Genomic DNA, 19,368 nt, shown 5'->3' with positions numbered 1-19,368 from the left:
CAACCAAATAACAGGAAAGAACCCATCCATTCTGAAATTAAACGCCACCAACTACAGAGACATGATAGGGCTAGAGACCTTGCTGTAAAAATGTTCTGGTCACTTTTGGGAAATCCTTGTCCCTCTATGTCCCCTCTATAGGAGGGGTCCATTACCAGGGGAGGTAAAGTGACAAACAGGACTTGTTAGTTCAAGACCTTACATCCATGCCATAAATTCAAAAGCCAGATTAAGGAGTAGTAATATACACAAAAATCATTAATTAAAAAGAAAGCAGTAGGAAGAGAGGGATTCGTTTTCGTTACAGAACTGATAATAGTTAAATTGCTTTGCACAGAAAAATTGAAAGTAACTAATTTACTTTATAATATGTATATATAAAAAGCATATATATTATATATAATATATTATCCATATGTAAAAATGATAAAACCATCATATAGATTTAGACAAAATCTATATTGTTTTTTTTGGGGGTAGAAAAGGTCATGAAAGATTTTGTATCAGATATTGCAGAAATAGGAATCAGATATTTTTAAATATATATCTCATATATTTTGAATATGTTATCTATACATACAAGGACACATTGGAATATTTTCCCAAGGGAATTTGCTGAAGAGGCCTTGGGCATGCAGGATCTTCTAGGAGTTCATTATGAATATCGCAAAATATAAAAAAAAAAACTTCATGCTTTTCTTCAAGTTTCTCAAAATTGCATCTGAATCTCTAAAGCTGTTGATGAGAGGGAGAAGGATGTAATGAGACCATGCCTATACTGCCAACAAAAAAAGACAATTTAGCTCTGAAACATCTGCGCTGATCATCTAAATTAAACATTAAAAAAACCCAAAGCTGTAACTGTCTTTAATGCCTATGGCGGAAAAAGCTTCAAGCTCTTCCACATAGACATTTCATTTTCTTATACCAAATATGCTCATGAAGACTGAAGTTTCTGGTTTTCACTGAGTTTTGAGTTAGTAAAATTGCTTTAAATATTTAAATGTAATTTATGTGTGCAGAGCCTCACCACATTGTGTTGTGATTTGGAGCTAATTTTGCAAGTCTGCTTTTTTGGTATTTTGTTTATATTAGCAGTCATGTGGGGATGACTGTAATTCATTATGTCATGAATAAATTTTACAAAACTGGATCTTAAGTCTAGATCCAGTAAGACTGAACCAAGGGATTTATACCATAATGTTTTTCTTGATCTAAAACTTTCTTATGTTTTAGGACTTCTTTCTTTGCTTCTCCCTCTCTCAGAACAGTTAATCATCCTGTCTTGTTTAGCTGGTAAAAAATGTAGGCTTATGTGAACACAGCAACCTCAGATACTGAGGACAAGACAAAAAAATCCTCTGGTCTGGTGATACAGCTCTATATCTGTGTCAGGCTTGTCAGTCACTCTTAATTTCGTGCTATTTATTCTGATGTAAAGCCATTCAAACACGTAGGAAGACTCCCATTCATTTTATTGGTCTTGGCATGCTTGTCCAAGTCTCAGCTGAAGCAACAATCTTCTGTTCATCTTGTATGAAATTCAACTTCATCTTATTGTACCAGAACCCCTGGGAACTAATTACAAATCTATTTTTATGGTAAAACAAGCATATTAAATGTTTACAAATTGGGTGTATGCTTGCTTGCCATAGCTCACATACTGTGCTCTGGAGTATTATTCCCTCATGTAAACAATATTGCAAATATAAATTGCCTAAGTGGCTTCCCTGTTGCCAGAAAGAGCTGTTCAGTGTGCTAGTTACTCCAGCTTTTTTCAAACATAGATACTAATCCCCTAAACTAGCTCTCTCACAAGTGAGTAGCAAAGTGGGATACTGTAGGAATTATTTGCTTCACTAATATTTTTGTATTTTGGAGTAAGTGTCCATTCACAGAATGAATGCACTAATGTTGATTGATCAAATAAAAAATCATGGGACTAAACTGAAGCAATCCAGTGTATGTGTCGCTTGTGCCTAATGCTAAATCTTTCAGAGCTTTAGTGCTCTGAAAATCAGAGTTCTAACACATCAGCTGTCCCTACATCCTCGTAAATGGATGAGGATAAATTTGATTCCTTCTATTCAAAGTCCATATTTCGAACCTTGAAGTATGCTTTTGACATTCTTAGAGAAGTGGGTGGTTGGTCAGGTTTCTGGTTTTGTCTTGTTTTTTTTTCAAATGCAAGGACCAGGTATATCTTTGTTTGTTAAAATAAGAAAAGTTGCACATATTATTTGGTAATACCAGCTGATTAAATTTCAGAGAAACACCGGACACCATGAGAATCATGATAAAACAGTAGATTTCCATAAGAGGGAAAGAAAGTCACTGCTAGATTGCAGATAAGGCAACAAAGCATTTGTGTGGATGCTCATTTCTGTGTGCAAACAGGGTAAGCACAATACACCAGATACACAAATGCTAAAAGGTGCAACTTCCCTGATTTCTTTGTATCTCTCTGGCACTCTCCAAATAATAACAACTATTTTCACCTTCTTTAACATTTAAGACTATAAAGATTGCAGACAGTGCGCAAGAACCATCAGTAAACATCACCAGTAGAATTTTAAGAATTTAAGCACTCTAACATTGCACTAGTACTATCAAAAATCAACTATGGATTTCTACAAACTAATTTTGTGGTAATGCTGATTGTCTGTCTTTTTTGGGTACCCTTATTTTAACCGAAGTCTCAGCAGTTACAGGAGGAGTTTTATCTAGGTGGGAATTTCAGAGATGAGACAAATGACAATTAAATGTGACACAAAGAGAAGTTTAAATGGATATGAATGAGTGCCTATATGATGATGGCATAGTCCAGTGAATATTTCAGCTACTGTGATGCCAATACATTGTTCTGAGCAAAACAGAAAGTCTAAGCACTTTGGAAAAAAGATCATTATCATTGAATTATTAGAAGGATTAACCCCAATGGAGCTGGGCTTTACCCTTGATATGGAGGGTGTGGTATACTTGTTTAAACAGGCACTCCTTATAATTGTGCCAGTTGTGCCTGTGGTGAACAAACAGGCTTGACTCAACATATTAGTCAAACCTTAAAAAACTATGTCAATAGCAGCATGGATGGTGCATTGGACTTCATCAGAAGAAGAAAGATTTAATACCAGACAATGTTAATTTTCTCAGCTATTGCTTCCATAGACTTATAAAGATCACATTAAATCTGGTAAGAAAACTCAATTTTGAGTAGCATTTGCATGGCTCCAATCACTGAAGGAAAAGGAAAAACTCTCATTTTATCAGGAATTCAAAACTTTCCTACTGCTAAGGATTTGCACATGGAACTGCCATAGGCACCTTTTGGATGATGCTTTCACAACAATTCTGGCTTACCTGGCTTGGTAGGGATTGGCCCAGAATACCTAAACTCTAACAAATAGCAGCTGATGTTGAAATTAGATACATAATATAGAAACTACTCCCCATACTGTTAGTGGTAAAGCAAACAAGCAACTAAAAATTAAAAAAAAATTAAAATTCCTTTAAAAGACAGTCCTAACTAGGACTTCTTCCTTGACCCTTCCGCCTTTATCAACTAAGAATGTCGCCACAATTCAAAGAAAAAGAAGCAATCAGAATTTCAAAACTATTGAAGAGAGGATGTTTGCAAAATTGTCTCTTTGAGTGATTTTTTAAATCTGTAGTTATTTCTGGTTACTCTCTGTATGCAGAAGATCCTAAATAGCTTCGCTAATATGAGTCCAAAGAACTAGTTTGCCTACAAAATGACAAAAATATTCAGGCAACTGTGATTAAAATTTCATTACTGCTTACTTTAATTCTAATTTTCATTCAAAATTCATGTGAGCTACCTACTCTAGGCAGAATATATGTGACCAGGTGATTTTATAAAGTATTGCTTCATATTCAGGTAACAGGTAGCACCATTAAGTAGTAATACTACAAAATAGTGTATGAAAGACAGGAGTTGGCTTCCTTATCAAATGACACTAAATGTTTTTTTCTCATTAGGCAGCAGATAATGTCAAAAGTAACTCAGCAGAAACCAAGTAGTATCTTTATCCTTTTAAAAAATCGCCCATAGTGTTTATCTATCATGTTTCAATTCATATTCTTAGACTAATAATTCCTCAGTTACTACTCAATCTCACTTAAACTTTGGACCAGCTGTTCTGCTCCATCACCTGTTGCATGAATGCAGAACATTTACTCCAAGCTGGTAGTCTGAAATATAGAATTAGAAATAGATCCTGCATGTTCTTCTATTAAAAAAAAAAAAAAAAAAGAAAACAAACAAAAAAAAGAACTAAAAAAATTGTTGTCAATTGGACAGCTCTGAACTACAAATTTGAAGCATAAATAAAATGTGAACACCCCCATTTCCTCTTTATTTCAAAATCTAACACATTCACATCGTAATGACCTTACTAACTTTATGAAATACTCAGTGGTGAGCCAGGCTTACAGTGTGGGGGTTCTTTAGTGTGAAATTAATGAGCTGGATGGGATCCCTTATATTTGGGAGGCAGAAGGAAGTTTTGTGGGGAAGTGTGAAGTCTACTCGTGTCAGTGGAAATGTGTTGTGTGGGCACTGAGGTGCCTTTAAGAGGAGTTCCATAACCTGACATTTTCTTGCTTTTCTCTTCATGGATGTCGTACTCACGCAGCCTTAACTGATTCAAACAAAGTTCTTGTACACATGAATCTGCACAGTCAGTGGGGAAGTACTCAAAGTGAGGCTGGTGAAGCCAGTCATAGGTTCTGACGCCACAAAAAGCTAAATTCAGCAAGCTCACAATGTACCAACCCTAACCTAGACTGAATTTGTAGCAGAAATACTCCATTAGTCACCATTCAGGCATGATACAGTCTCTGCTACCTGGCAGGGTAGTATGAGTAGGACTAGAAATATTCAGAATCCTTTGCTATCATCTGAAAGCAGGAAAGCCTTATCTGCTAAGACTGGGGGGGAGTTGGGTCTGGGATATTTAGTGTGGTTTTCTTTTTGTGTCTAACATTGGAGTCTGTTTCCTTAAAATCTTGAACACCAGCTTTACTTTGCCATAAAGTTCATAACACTTCATTATAAGTGTGGGTCTGCTAAGGGCATCTGTGTGTGTATGTACATCCTACATGATGAGAAGTACATTTGTGCTCTCTGGATGGAAGTTCATGTAGAATTCTTCTAATTTGAATTAATTTAAAAATTATTAGTCTCTGATATAGACTTTTTTTCAGGTGATTTGTGAATTTGCCAAAGGACAGATCAACACAAAAGTAACTAATTAGCACCACTGGAGTCAGTACATTTTTCAGCTATCACCTCTCAACTTTCACCTCCTCTTTAACCCCCAAAAGGGAATTTCAAACACAAATGCATGTTTGAAAATAAAATACTTCTGGGTACTTATCAAGTTAATTTTGCCCTGCTAAACTTTCCACAGGAACTAAAGGAGAATTGCTGTGCTTTTATGAATTTCAGAGTGTTTGCAGAGAAGTGTTGAATAGGCAGGTAGTGCAACTTTTGGAATGTTTTGTGCAGATGTCTGCACGATGGGTAACACTCCCTGACAAGAGATTTATCAACTTTTAACACTGTGTTACAATTATACTTTGATAGCACCTTACATTTAATTCTACCCCTTTTTTTAAATGAGCACATACCTCAGCTAATCCACTTTATCATGCTAGTTTGTTATTTGATCATGCTGCCAACTAAATCTTTGATTGAGGGAACAGAGTGATTTTCCTTTTTATTCAATTATTCTCAAACTCAGAAAAACAAAAAATTAGCTTTTGACAGGAATATTACTTGCTTGGTTTCCACCCAAAAGGAATGTGTGATATGTTTGATCAGAAATTTACTTCAGAATGTGAGCATGGGAAAAGTGACATTTTCCCAAATGGGATATCTCTCATTTAAAAAAAAAATACTGGTGTTATTTTGAACATCTGTAATGGAGAGATGTTAGAAGCTGAAATTGAGTGAAAAATGGCTTCAATTTGCTTGAGTTACAGATTGTTAGATACAGAACCCTGCACTTGGTCAAAGCAAATTTTTCTTCACTAACATGGCATGCTGTGATGCTTCGTGGTTAATATGCCTGAGAGCCAGGGGCTGGGGAAGTATTTATGTGCATTTTCAGATACAGCTGACAAAAAAATCCCCCAAAAGTTTGCAAAATGGAAAATAACTCTCAACAAAAATTATTTGCCCTTTGCTGAGAATGTTCATTGAAATAAACCAAATAAACCAAATCCAAATGTGCAATAATTCTGACCCTTAAAAAAAAAAAAAAAAAAGAAAGTGATTTGATTTTGATTTTAGTTTTTTGTTTATTTTTTTTTTTTTACAGGAATCAAGGAAGCAATATTGTTACCTACAATCAATTCCTTCTGTTTGCCCAAGGTGTACAGAGTGGAATTGCTCAGTAATGCTGGATACTGTTTAGGAACCCAGTGGTACAGGAGCAGATCTGAGGTGTGTTACACACAGGCTTCCCTCTGACAACCAAGGCATAAAAGCCACCAGAGCAGGCAATTATGCATCATCCAGCACAGCTACTCCAGACTCAGGTAACTACAACTAATGACCAAGGATGTGCTGCTAAAATCAGATGAAAATCAGATGTAGATTGTATCATACTTATTTCTATGATATCTTTTGGTGTTTGCCTTGCAACAAAGTACACACAGGAAAACCTGGTGTAACACATATCTCCACATAAGTAAAAAAAAATTATTCAAAAGAAGGTGGAGTTGGTCAGGAAAACAGAGAAAAAGCTATGAAAATTTTGATCATGCTATATGAACTAGGTAACAGAATTGTTTTACTACCTGAAATTTTAATGAGTCCAAAGTAGTGTTGATGTGAAAACAAAAGTTTCAAGCATGTTCTATTGCTGTAACTTGAAGTCACTAATTTGTATAACCAAGGTTTAGACATTGCTAGCAGTATGCAAAATGGCTTAGATGTATATAGGACATAAATATGGGAAGCAGATGGAAGAACACAAAAAATAGCATGTTTAAGAGAAATAATAATTTTAGGAAGAGTAAACTTTCTTTAGCATGATGTGTATTGAAGTTAGGTTGCACTCAGATAAAATAAATGAACTAGGTTTTGCATGGAGAAGGATATAACAAAATGCCAACAGATTGCTATGGAGGGTTTGGCAGGGAAAAGTGATGTTATTCACAATAAAAGAACATTAAACTTAGTAATAGCTCTCTGAAGTAAACCTTAAAACTTGAAACTATTTGAAAAATATCCAGAGACTGATTCACAGGAAAAAACAGGATTCTCATGAATTTCTGTGTAACATAGGGTTCAATCATGGAATAGTCTGGGTTGGAAGGAGCCTTTACAGGACTTCTAGTCAAATTGTCAGGGACATATTCAGCTAGATAAGGCTGCTCAGAGGCCTTACCTTAAAAGCTTTAAAATTTTGGTTCATTATGTTCATTACACATTACATTACTTTTCGCCCTAGCTTCTGGCCCCTTCTGTAAAACTATGGAAAGTAACTCCTTTTCCTGCATTTCATGGGGAAAAACAACAAAAAAAAAATACTGCAGCTGGAATGGGTCTAATTATAGCATGTTGTTAGTATGCCTTTTATATAATTTTCCATTTAATTTTGAGTATGTTTTACCATTTATTTTGGTTCAAATTCATGAAAATTTCCATTGATTAATAATGCTTTGTTGGAAATATACTGAAGCAAAAGAAGTTTTATGATTGAACTTCAGAAAATTTCTGGTTTTTTACAGATATATTCTTAATTTCATTATATTTCTTTCCATAATAATGTATTCACTTGTTGCAACATAATTGCCTTCTTTGCAGACACAACTGTGTCATGTTCTGTCGCTGCTATTAATATCTTATTTACTTTTAAATATAAATGACTGTCTAATAATAATAGAGTAATTTTGCCTCTCTGAATCATGGTACCTCTTACTTCAGTAATGAATTTTTTTGTGACAAATGTGAGATCCCTTTCTCCATTTTAACCAAAATAGACTATTAATAATTTGTCTGAAAGACCTTTACTTCTTCAACAATATTTTTAGATACTTAATGTTCAGCACTGTAGCTCTCACTCAAGAACACCTTCCAACTCTCATCTACAAGTGCAAGGAGAAACAAAAAAGAAGAAAATCAAGGTCATAATTTTTAATTTAAATATTACATGCGAGAGGATAAAACATAATGGCTCTGCTTGTGTGTTGGTCATCTCAGGACAATCTGTAAAGTATTGCATTCTCATTTCAATATTTTGGGCTGCTTACTCCAGATTCCTAATGTTAATAATTACACCAGCTTGGAAAATTACCCTTTCACGTCTATTGCAATCAACTTAGCCTTAAGAGGTACATACCATTCCTTACCATGCATTCTTAAGAAAATCAAAAGTTATAGATTCAGCAACTTCACAGCATGCTGATACAATAAAGAGCTATGATTTTTGAGCTTTCTGTTTCAGATGGCAGTTCTATATAACCATAAAAACCCCTTATATGAGAGGACTGTGAGCATTGTTCTTTTAAATACCCCATATTGCATATAAAGTCCTTGAAGATTAATATTCCAAATCACATGCAGAATGTGGCCATCACTGAAAGAACTATGGCTGGAGGGTCGCTAACATCATTAGATTTACAGTTATGAAATGAAATCAGGTCCCAAATCACAATTGAATGCAAGCATTCATTGAAATTCCAAAATCCCACCCTCTACTTTAGAAACACACAGCTGCTTTATGAATTTTTAATTTGCTCCTTTTTATTTCAGGCTTTATTACTCTCTGGCATTAGCCAAAGTACTATACAAACAGGAAGACTACCGCAATATATTCAGCTTATCTTTAATTGGTTCATTCTGGAAATGGGAGATTCTCAAGGTAAACTTTTGTCATTACAACATGATGCAGCTCATGTTTGCTGCAGTGACATACAGGAGAGGAAACCACAAACTCCCCTACACAATTTAAACAAACAAACAAACAACAACCTCCAAACCCTTATAGATATTGAACCACTACTAGGTCTGTGTCTCTTTAAAAATATGCGCTTCTGTACGCCCCTGATTCTCATGGGAGCCTTTATGCTTTATATCTCTGAGGGATTCTCACTGTGAATAAAGGCTGGGTGCATTATTGCTGGGCAGCTACAAGCACGGGAGTAGCTGAGGGACCTGTATGCCAAGGTGACCTGCAAGTTACTGGGCAAGATCAGGAGGGAGGGCTTTGTCAGTTACCAAATGCAGAGCCCAAAAATAATGGAGATCAGAGAGTTCCACAGGCCTCTCTAGGTTTTACTAGGACTGTCTACTTTTAAGCAGAAGCAACAGAAATTGATATTTCGCTCAAAAACCAACCTAAAATCACTATTATTCTATATTAAATATTATTATTCTATATTCCATATACCAGCTGGCACAAATGGCATTCCCTCATTTGAATATGCTATGCCTAAAACTGAGATCAGGCATGGTGAGCCAGCCATTTCTCCATCCCTCTTATCCATCCCTCTCCACATACATACAGTTGAAACTATAATTAAAATGAGGCTTAATGTAAACCTGCTAGTCCCATCAAAATTTGGGATCAGATAATTGGCAGATTACCAGTGAAATGATTACTCCTGCTTGTGTGGTCTGGTGATACCTAACCACAAGTTCTGGAGTATGATTTAGAAACTATGTGTAACAGGACACTACTTACACTCTCCAAAATTTTGCCAAGGCATCAGCAGCTTCATATAAAAACCTTTCTGATGAGAGAACACCTAAACCCAAGTAGTTTTTCTTACTGCATTACTATGGCTGGCTTGTGCCACTGCTTGTTCTTGTAAAATGGATCTGACACTGCTGAAGAGAGGCTTTGGAATGAGTTTACAAATTATGATTAACTGGTTGTGCTTTTCAGTCAAATGTGGCAAGGATTCAAGTTTGCATGTATATAACACACACCGCACACAGATGAAAGGTGTGTTATTGAGCAGAGTTCCAGATCTCTTGGCATGGATCTTCACCATTGATATGCATTCTTTGCCTCATGCCATCACATATTTAATGTCTGTCAAATATTTCCTTCCTTTTTTTGTTTTAGAGAAGAGACATGCTTCAATTAAAAGTTTGGCATTTTTTAAATTAGTTAAAACAGTCATCTGTAAGGACTGACTTGTTTTTGATTAGGGGATTTTTCTGTGTTTCTGTGAGGTTGGGTTTTTTTGATTGCCTGGAAAAGAAGCACTTAAAAAATTTAATGAGTGTAAATAATTTCTCCTACTCTGAGCTCACTCTAGAAAGACCAAATGGAATTTTATCACATTTTATAAAACATTCACTTTTCAGCAGAGCAAAGTCAGAGAAAAAAATGTCCCCTAAAATGATGAGACCTAATGACAGAGATTTTAATGAATACAACTCATCAACCATGATATCTTTTAACTGACTAATTGCCTCATGAACTCAGAAGCCACAGAACTCAGAAGGAGCATTGCACTTAGGAAGGGTCACTAATGATTTTACAATCCTGCAAACCTCAGGTGAAGTTATGGCTTTGGTAGAGATGACCTTTGACATTTGTAAAAAGGGTCCTCAAAAGGCAGCTTGTATAATTTGCCTCTGAGAAGAGTGATAAAGATGCTGATTAAATAAAGATTTGGTCTCTTAAAGCAGACTACAGAGAACTTTACAAAGCTTCCTTTCTCTAGGAGCACACTTGTGCTGTTCACATGTTCCAGGTGGCCGCAACAGAAATGTGGCCAATCAGAAATAAATTGTTTTCCCCATAAAGTATTAGATTGGAATGGCAATAATGAAAAGGAATAATGAATAAGGAATAATAATGAAAAGGAATAAAACTGGGACTTACAAGTAATCAGCTTATATTTGATTAAACATGACACCAATAATCATAAGCAATAGATCAAACCAATTGATTAATTAGTTGTGTCTAGGAAAAGTAGTTATTCTTTGGCAGAATAAAAACCTCATCTCCATTTGTCCATATATAATGTACTAACACCAAGAAAAGGAAGAAAGTAGTATAGTTCTCTAGGAATATATGTTTATAGATCACTGAAAGGTAAAAGGAACCACAAGGAGATCCTTTTAGAAATAAAAAAATCTAGGTATAGGTAAGAGAAGAACAGAAATAATGAGAAAAATGAGGCTGAGGAGAACACTCACACCTTATAAGAAGGCTTATGACCTTTGAAAGTGATTCATTGTCTGCAGATGAATGGTGAAGATATTTGTACTTCCTGAATGGCATTATTTCCAGAACAGATTTCCTTGCTCCTACATAAAAGAAAACCTGATCCATCGGTTTTATGCATGCTTTACTTAATGTGCCATGAAACATTACATTAATTTAATGTTGACCAACCTAGCCCGACAATTGGCAACTCCTTTTTGCAGATTTTCCAGCAATCCTCTAAGCTGGGGCTTGAAGCATGGTAATTAAATACTTATTCAAAATACATTAAAATTAAATTTATGGCTCAGGACATTCAAATTTTGAAAGCAGTTCGCTGGCTAGGATAAACTGGTACGTTCTGAAAACTTGCATGTCAAAGCCGTTTGCAAAAGCCAAATATTTGGCCTTTAGAAAGGAATAAACTTGTCCCTTTATTGTGGATTGATTTATGTTGTTTTAGAAGTGATTTGGTGACGTTTTTAATTTTTTTAAATGTAATTGTGTGTTCTATGAGAACAACATGGATTCTCCAGAATAGGATTTTTAAAATTTAATTCCAAAGGTTTACATAAATTCTCTGAGGGTGACAGTAATTTGAAGGAAGAGCTCTACCCAGCTGTGCTTCAGGTTTTAAATAAATAATTTTTTTTTCTGGGTTGGGAAAAACCCAGCTCCCAAACAAGTTAAAGAATTAACACCACAGAACAAATACAATTTTTGACTACCCTGATAAAGCCCTTGTCCTATTACTTAAGAGTGAAATCTTAAGAGTTGTAACTTAGACATGTTTGATGAAAAGCAGGAAAGACTTGCATGCTGAGTGAGAAAACTGCTGAATCTGGAGAGCTTGAGAATCATACCCCACTGTCGGCACTGAAGCAGATGTAATAAACCTCATGGTATTAAACAGGTGCATCAAACAGTGCTGTAGAAAAATTAAGGTCAGGAAGAGCTAAACCCTATCAAGATCTCACTTCCAAATTTGAGTCTCCGGTGGTTTCATAGTTTATAATTAACACAGGTCATGACTCAGCAAACCCCGAGATATGTACTTAATTATTCAAGCACTCCCTCTAAGTGGACAGTCCTTTAGTTAAGTCAAGATTAGACTTTGCAGTATCACTGCTTTAGCAAGAGTTCCTATTTTGCTCGTCAGCTTGTGGTAGAGTAGAGAAAAAAAAAGAAAGAAATTCTTCCATTTGCTCTTCCTTCAGAAAAAAAATCTCTATTCTTCTCCCATATTCTCTTAGCATTTGCATTCTTCTCCATACCCACAATATTAAAAACCACTCACCTGAACAGCCACACTGTGTTTCTCAGCTTTCCTTAGAGTTAATGGAGGGAAAAGTTCCTTCATGGGGCAATTTGCAGCAGGAGCTGTGTCCATGTGGGATGCCTTCTAGAACAGGGCTTTCTGCCCTCTTGCTTATCCAAGTGTGTGGGATCACCAGCTAATAAAAATGGCTACACTCGAGTAGTTTAACTGTGCTCTCAGTACAGCTTGAAAACTCAAGGAAAATTTAAACTACTAAAAAATTAAAATAAAAAAAGCAACACTCAGCAATAAGGGAATTTAACCCTTGTCTTTTTCTCAGTTACGTAATCTTAGGACTTTTATGTAGTGCAAATCTTATGTGAACATAATGAGACCTTTCCACTGAGTGAGTTTGTGTAGCCACTTTTATTTTTAAATCTGGTGAGATTTTCTAGATTATGTTTGCTTTTAAGTGTATTTTTTTTTTATTTTGTGTGTGTGTGCCTGCACTGCCAGGTTGATTAATATGGAGTTTTGTACATTTGTGTAATATTTGCAGAGATCCACAAAGCATTCTCGTAATTTGCAGTGCCTGACACTGTGGATATGTCATATTCCCAAAAAGGGGGACAGACTGTGATTCTTGGATAAGTTATGCTTTTGCTGTTTGCAGCAATTTTCTACCTTTGACCCTAAGGGAAGGTTGAAGGCTTCCTTTTCCCCTGCTGAGATGTTCAGCCAGGATGTGTTCCTGCATTTAGCAGTGCTCTCTATCTTTCTGCTTGCCCTCGCACTGACCCCAACTTTTGCTTTCTCCCTCCTTTTGCTTCATCACTGTGAAGATACAGTGTAAGAGGGCAGTCTTCCCTGACCCTCAGTGACAAACACAGTTGAGTCCTTTCCCTTAATTTCTGGCCATGACATGAAAGGGTGACCATGACCCCCCTAGATCCCAGTGGTGCTAAACCAGATGGACAACTCACACCTTACTCGGACAGGGTAGAAGTGCGTGCTTCTATCTGCTGTAATTGGCAGAAGGACTGCACCAAACATTTAGGATCTACTTAAAAATAGAGGAGTTCCCCTTGCTGGCTTGTGCTTCTAACCACAGAAAATTTAAACATTGCTTCTCAATTGCTTCTTAATTGGGTAGACACTTCATTTATTTTAGCTTATGCCATACTATGACAATCAGGACCTCAGCATTCCCAGCGGTTGCATTCCTAGGCAACCGAAGCATCAATTCTTGGAAACTGTAGGTTGCCCTTAGGTTTCTTAGGCAATTCTCCTTGGTTTCCAATTTATCCCCACAGTAATTTTTCTGTCCTGAGTGCAGCTGGCTTTACTGCAGAAGTGAACTTCCATAGACTTTCATCAAGCAAAAATCTTGAAAAGAGGATCAAATCAGGGAAGTGTACCCTTTATGGTTAATGTAATCATGGATAGACACACCCCACCTCTTTCCCTTCCCTACTCTAATTCCTTCAAGTGACTTGAGGACTTAAAGCATAAGAAAATGTACTGAGAAAAGCTAAATGTTACTAGGGGTGTGTCACTGATGTATGCTCTTCAAGAATCTCACACTTAATTTCTTTCCCTTTATCAACTAAACCTTTCTTTTTATTGTTTCCAGAGTCCCAGAGATCCCAGCCTGCTTGATCAGTCTAATAACATGTACAGGGCTGGCTGAAAAAAATCTCCAAATCAATAAAATCACTATTTTAGAGAAGAATAAAGAAAGAAATTGTTCTGGGAAGGCAAGCAGTATTCGAGCTGGTTTGATCTGACTCTTTTTCAGCTGAGCTGAACCTGTTTACTGAACTGAATAATTTTCAAAGCATGTCAGACCATATCTCCTATGTCAAACACATGTATCTATGAATACTTTAGTCTGCAGGCTGATGTACAGCCTCCAGTAGACAAAGATGTAAAATTTTTAAGTGGCAAATGACTTGGCTCTCCAAAACCAAACCTACCTTAAGTATTTGGCTCAGTTTTCCATTTTTCTGCTGATAATATGTAAAGGGTGTTTTTAGCCACCAATAGATATTAAGCTATTGGACTGGTTTTGCAAATATCATCGATGCCAAAACAAACCTCAACGTAATTCATTTGTGAGTCAGCAAATCCAACCCGCCCGGACCTCCTCACCCTCTGTGTGTTAACCATGCCCAAAACGGTGTGAATGACATAGTGCTCACAGCATATACTTGGAGCTTGATTTGCTTTCTCCTGCAAAAGAAAAAACAACAAAGGAAAAAAAGACCACTTGCTGAGTTGGCTTGTATGGCCATTCACTACCTCCACTTCACCATGTAAAGATTATTGGAGAGACTACTTTTTCCAAAATTAAATAGTTCGTGTTGCTAAAAGTTAAAGAGGCACATATTGTCTGAAATTCTTTGAAATGCTAGAAAATTCATTTCCCTATAGAAAGTTTTCAAATAATGTTGTGAAATATGGATGGACATGACCTTTTCTGTTAAAAGCTCACATATCTTGAGTGGGAATGGGGCATTCATTTTTAGAATTGTTTTCATGCAGTCTCTTGCCAGGCCATGGTGCTACTGAGAATCCTAACAGAATGCCAAAAAGCCAGTATTTTGTTTCCACCATTCTGTAAGGTTATTTATGATGAAGTTAGAAAAGTGAAATGGAATTAAAACTGGCCAGGGATGTGAAAGGCAGCCAGAAGGGTTTCTATAAGCAGACCATAAAGGAAAACCGGAGAAAATGTAGGCCCATTACTGAATGAGATGGGGGACCTGATTATGCAGGATATAGGACAAGGCTGAAATACTGAATGTTTTCCTTGCTAGCAAGACTGGCCCTCAGGAATCCCAGGTCCCACAGACCAGGGAGAAAGGCTGGTGGAAGAAAGTTGTGCCCTTGGTGGAAAAGGATAGGTTCAGGGAATATTTCAGCAAGCTGTATATGCATAAATCCATGGACTCTGATAGGATGCACTCATGAACAGTGAGTGGGCTGCCAGAGTTTATTGCAAGGCACTAATCTATAATGAGATCTGGTGACCAGGAGAAGTTTCTGAAGACTGGAGGAAAGAAAATGTCATCCCTATCTTCAAAAAGGGAGAGAAGGAGAAACCAAAGAACTATAGGCCAATCAACCCCACCTCAGTCTCTTGGCAGACAATGGAGCAGCTAACTTTGGAAAGCATTTCTGGCCATATCAAGGATAGAAGTGCTTGACCAAGATGATAAGTTTCTATGAAGAAGTGGCTGGCCTGGTGGATGAGGGAAAAGCAGTGGACATTGTATACCTGGACATCAATAAGGCATTTAATCCTGTTTCCTATAAGATCCTCACAGACAACTGCTGATGTGTGGGCTGGATGAACAACAGTGAGCTGAAAACTGACTGAATGACCAGGCTTAGAGGGAAGAGCAAGTTGTAACTATTGATGTATCCCAGGAGTCAATACCAAGTTCAACCATGTTTAACTTCTTCCTAAGTGACCTAGATGGTGGGACAGCTTGCCCGATGACACAAAACTGGGCATGTTGGCTGATATGCCAGCAGGTTGTCCCACCATCCAGAGGAACCTTGACGGGCTGGGGAAGTGAGCCAACAGATTAAATTCAAATGCAAAATCCTGCACCTGGGGAGGAACCACTCCATGCTGGAAGACAACCAGCTGGAAAGCAGCTTAGAAGAATATGGCCTGGGAATTCTGGTGAACACCAGGTTGAATGTGAGCAAGCAATGCACCCTTGTAGGACCAAAGTCTAAGAGTATCCTTGATTAGAGAAATTATTGCCAGCAAGTGGCAATAACAAACTTCCCATCTACTCAGCACTAGTGAGGCCACCCCTGGAGCACTCTTTCCAGTTCTAGGCTCTCCAGTACAAGACAGATATGGACATACCGGAGGAAGTCCAATGTACAGCCATGTAGATGATAAAGAGACTCAATGATCTCACATATGAGGAACAGCTGAGAGCTCTGGGACTGTTTAGCCCAAAGAAGAGAAGGAATGGAAAGTTATTACCAGATTACATAAACACCTGAAGGAAGGATTGAAAGAGGAGCCAGGAGTTTTTCATCAGTGACAGTACTAGGGACAGTGGACATGAACTGAAATACAGGCGGTTCCCTCAGGAAACACTTTTTCACCGTGAGGGTGCCTGAGTGCTGCCACAGTCAGCAATGAGGTTGTGAAGTCTCCCTTGCTAGATCCACCAAAAAGCCATGGACATGATCCTGGGCATCTGGCCCTAAGAGACGCTGCTTGAGCAGGAGGGGGGTTGAACCAAGAGAAAATTTCTGAAGTCCATTCCAGTCTCAACCATTCTGTGAGTCTGCAAAGTTAAGAGATTAGAGAATTGTATTTAAAGAAAAGTATCAATGTACTGCTCTCAGACATCCTAACAGAAGCAGCCCTGGGCAGTTTTAAACTGGGAAATTACTGCAGGTTCCTGTGTGCTTTGGGTTCCTGCCAGCTTAGAAGGGTGGAAAACTCTTAGCAGCTTCTGAAAACATGACTAATCCCAGAGGGCGCAGATCTGAGTACCACATTTGATCTTTGTTTCTGGAAAAGCTTGCTGTACTTGTATTTTGTAAAGAAGAAGGAAGAGATATTTTTATGTGAAGCTGTTTTAGAAAGAAAACACAGCTTGCCTTGGAAAACATTCTTGGGTTTGAATTATCAAAATAATTGTAGAGTTTTCCTCTCCCTGTGGTTGGTGCAGAGAGAAGATTAAAGATTTGGTAAAAAATTAAAGATATTTTAAAGAGTCTTTGATATTCTGTTACAAATAAATTTTCCTAATTCAATGGTTTTTTCTTTCTTCAGAGAATGGTAAATTCGCAAATTCAGCATTACCACTAATGTCACTTATGAAACTTGAACTTAGTCGCCAAAGTTAAAGTCATCCTAAATTCAGGATGTCTTTGATCCAGTCACCTATAAACTTGGATTTAATGTTCATTTGATCTCCCTTCGTATGCCCATGGGTCAGGTCATGTTGTTTGTCTTTATAGTGGCTGGACATGAAAGCAGAGACAGCTGCTTTCAACTCCTCGTATTCCCATGAGTCCTTTATTCCCATGGCTCAGGCACATCCCTTTGCCTGAGAGTCCTAAGTTAGTTTATTCTCAGTGTGACAGAATGGTGGGGGTGTTTAGCTGGAATCCTCATTGTGCATTGAACACACAGATTTTGAAAGACTTTTAATTTCTCTTTAGGCAGAGTTTACCCAAGGGACAGCTTCTTTCCTCCTGAGTTCGCTTCCTCATCAAAGAACCACAAGTTTATCTGAGTTGTTTAAGTAAATGCTTGAATGTGTATTTCAAAAATGGTAGAACACAATATTTTCCTTTAGTCTCTAGGTCATAAATAGTTGATCTTTATTTTTCCCTCACACTAGAAATTCATTCAAAATCAGACACCCACACTATAATATTAGAGTTTAAAGGAAAAAAAAGTGACACAACCATAAATGCTTCAAGGCACAGTCTTATTCTGGAAAGCATTGGGCAACCATCACTTGAGATTCTTGGTACCCTTATGTAGCCTTGTTTGTTGCATATATATCTATATCTATGTATATATATATATAGTTATATATATACACATTCATACATACATACATACATTCATATTCATGCCAATAGCTTATTATGTAAACACATGCTTATCTCTACAGCCTGGGAACATTTTAAAAATTAAATCATAACCACAGCAGTACATATTTTAAGCTTAGTGTTCTTCATTCAGTCAAAACCAGCCAAAATAATCCTGTTAAATTACTTGCATGTTTTTCTATCTAGTTTCTGCTAGCTATCATAGTCATAATTCAATTTTTGATGGTTTTTCCTGTTGACCAAAATACTGCTGTGAAACAGCATTTCAGGGCCCTCCAGCTTTGCTACTGCATGAACAGACTCAGTGATTCACCTGGGCTGCTCACGAGTGTGAGGCTGCAGAAGGGCTGCATGCAAAACTGGATGTGCAGCTTATCTCCCTTCTCTCTACAGCTTCATGCTCCAGGGCCAGGAGGTGGAATGACTGCTGGACAGATTCTCTCATATGCAACGCCAGCATCCTCTGGTTCTTCTATAGAACTCCAAATCAAATGTCAGTAAATAATTAATACAAATAAAATAGCAATTGTGTTTTGGTCACAGCACGGGTTTTATGTGCCAAAGAGAGGAAAGAAGTCTGTAGGAAGAGAAGAATGCATCATTGCTTCACAATTGGTGGGTTTGACAGATATCAGCAGAGTTTTATTCCTTTGCTTTTGGCATAGTGGGGGGCCAGGGAGTGGCAGGGGGGGCAGAGGCCCTCCATGGAAAGGCGGCTGTGTCTGAGGAGGTGGCGGTGTTGTGTAACCACATTGACAGAGTGCGTCACAACGTGTGACATGTGGTAGCAGAGGAGCCTTAAATAGCTCTCACCATCTTTTCTCCTCCGGAGGTTTTGAGGAAAATTTGGTTTTCTGAGTAATGTTTTATCCTTCCTAAAATCACCTGATAATATGGCTCAAGCTCCTCTAGAGAACATCCTCCCTGAGTTGTCAGGGAGTTTTAGGGTAGAATCGGTGAGAATCGTGGTCTTTAAAGCCCGGATGTTAAAATTGTACACCCCAGAGACTGTGGGATGAATAGATGTTCATTAATCCTGGTGTTAAAATTGATCAACGTCCCTTCATGACCTCATCTGTAACAGAAGCTGGAGCTGAATTAATTCCTGCTTGCGCTGAAGCCATTATTAGAAGAGCGTCTGACAATGACTAAACTTTTTCCAATGATAGAGGATCCGTTGCAAAATACAAAACTTTGTTTAACTGTTAATTATCTTTTGTACTAAAATTTCTACTTTGTTTCTGAAGGTTGGTGAACTTATCTGGATTCATCACCCACTCAGGACTTTGTTTTTTTTTTTGTCTGCTAGAC

At 37.4% G+C, this 19,368-nt stretch overlaps 1 long non-coding RNA gene across 1 annotated transcript in view; it reads left to right on the top strand.

The window, feature by feature from the left end:
- The window catches only part of LOC134416728 (uncharacterized), a 32,299-nt gene extending 13,700 nt beyond the window's left edge, over positions 1–18,599 (top strand). Inside the window, exons 3-4 of the long non-coding RNA XR_010027349.1 lie at positions 6,345–6,564; positions 18,451–18,599. This is a non-coding gene — a long non-coding RNA (uncharacterized LOC134416728). The remainder of the gene's footprint in view (positions 1–6,344; positions 6,565–18,450) is intronic.
- Positions 18,600–19,368: the final 769 nt, after the last annotated feature.

Source organism: Melospiza melodia, chromosome 3 (genome assembly GCF_035770615.1).
Source record: "Melospiza melodia melodia isolate bMelMel2 chromosome 3, bMelMel2.pri, whole genome shotgun sequence".
NCBI lineage: Eukaryota > Metazoa > Chordata > Aves > Passeriformes > Passerellidae > Melospiza > Melospiza melodia.
This window is presented reverse-complemented; position numbering and strand designations above follow the sequence as displayed.